The 1843-nt window shown below is 43.1% G+C and overlaps 1 pseudogene; it reads left to right on the top strand.

Annotated features, from left to right (window-relative positions):
- LOC109837867 lies at positions 917 to 1635 on the top strand (annotated as a pseudogene).

Here is a 1843-nt window from a genome sequence, read left to right as displayed (position 1 = left end):
AATGCAAAGGTCGAACTCTGCGTCAAGCTTTCAAATGCACAGTTCAAATCTGGCGTTAAAATTTTATCAAACGTAGAGGTCGAACCCTGCGTCAAGCTTTCAAACGCACAGTTCAAATCTGACGTTAAAATTTTATCAAACGTAGAGGTCGAACCCTGTGTCAAGCTTTCAAATGCACGATTCAGACCTGGTGTTAAAATTTATCAACGCAAAGGTCGAAATCTGCGTTAAACTTTCTAACACATAGCCCAGACCATGCGTCAAAACTCATTAACGCAGAAGTCGGACCCCAACGTTTCAAATTCGAAACGCAAAGTTCCAACTCTGCGTTACAATATCAAAACGAGTCATCTTCCTCGTTCACAAGAACCCATCTAGGGTTTTCAGAGAACTCGCCGAAGCAAGTTTTATGGCCATGAAGGTTTATACTTACCACCGACGAGAGAAGCCTGTACCGACGGCGCACCAGCCTGAGTTTCATCACCACCGACAACCGAGGTTGACCGAGAACTCGAAGCAGCAGCAGCGACCGACCTTTGACGGGAGACAGTCTTCTTTCTCGGACCCATTAAGGATGATGATCGGAGAAGATGAACAGGGTTCACCGGAGTTCAAAACAAAATTTTCGTTAAGCTTTTCGAAAGAAGACAGATGAAAAGTCGGATGACTTTTAATTTGACCCCAACGGTCTATTTATAGACAGCTATGAGCTGTCGAATCAGGGCGAGATTCTAGGCCCAAAATCCCACCAAACACAGCCTGTGCGTCTGCGTTGGTTGAGCTTCTGAACACAGAGTTCAACTCTACGTTTCAATTTTCAAGCATGCGAATCCACCTGTGCGTTTTGAACACTATCAAATGAATTTCTCAATGTTTAAAGCCAAAACATAGCTTTAATAAATAGAGAGAAAGACTGATGTTAGCTATCAAGGTGACCAATGCCGAGAAGAAACAGACGACTCTGCTGGGGAGTCTGTTGGATGAGTACAAACAGATTACCATCAGCAACACTAAAACTGTCAAACGCAATTCTGCGCACAACTCATTCTTCTAAGTGGCTTAACATCCCAACGAAGATTAATGAAGCCACAAGCTGCGCACAACTCATTCTTCTAAATCGCTTAACATTCCCACCAAGATTAATGAAGACAGGAGCTAAGCGCAACTCATTCTTCTAAATGGCTTAACATCCTAACAAAGAGTAATGATGATATTGCTAAAATCATCACCCCAGTTGAGCTGATCAAGAAAGGAAATAAAGTGGGTCCCTCTGAGGCTGCCCTCCTGACTAAACTTGGGATAAAGCCATTCTCATATGGGCTTGTGATTCTCTCTGTCTATGATAATGGATCTGTCATAAGCCCAGAGGTGCTCAACCTCACGGAGGATGACCTCGTTGACAAGTTTGCAGTTGGTGTTTCTGTGGTTGCTTCGCTGTCCTTGACTCTCTCTTACCCAACTCTTGCAGCTGCGCTTCACATGTTCGTCAATGCCTACAAGAACGTCCTTGCAGTTGTTGTTATCTCTGTTGCATCTACTGAGAATGCTGCTGCTTTTGCCTCTAAGGAAAAAGAGAAGAAGGACGAGCCTGTCGGTGAGTCTAACGATGACTTGGGATTTAGTTTGTTTGACTAAGTTTATTATCATAAAAACTCAAAAGCTATCTTGTTCGGTTCGAAGAAACAGAATTTCAGCATTCCAACAACCAAGTTCATAATGTCTTCAAATCAGACGAAGTGAATAACCTTTTGGGATCCAAAGTATTCCGAAAATTTGTCCCAGTCAACCGCGAACTTTCGAAAACTTTGGAGGGGGTTCTGTAGGCTGTCTAAAAATCACAATA

This window comes from Asparagus officinalis, chromosome 1 (assembly GCF_001876935.1).
Source record: "Asparagus officinalis chromosome 1, Aspof.V1, whole genome shotgun sequence".
NCBI lineage: Eukaryota > Viridiplantae > Streptophyta > Magnoliopsida > Asparagales > Asparagaceae > Asparagus > Asparagus officinalis.
The sequence above is the reverse complement of the archived record's forward strand: the minus strand, read 5'-3'. Positions and strand labels throughout refer to the sequence as shown.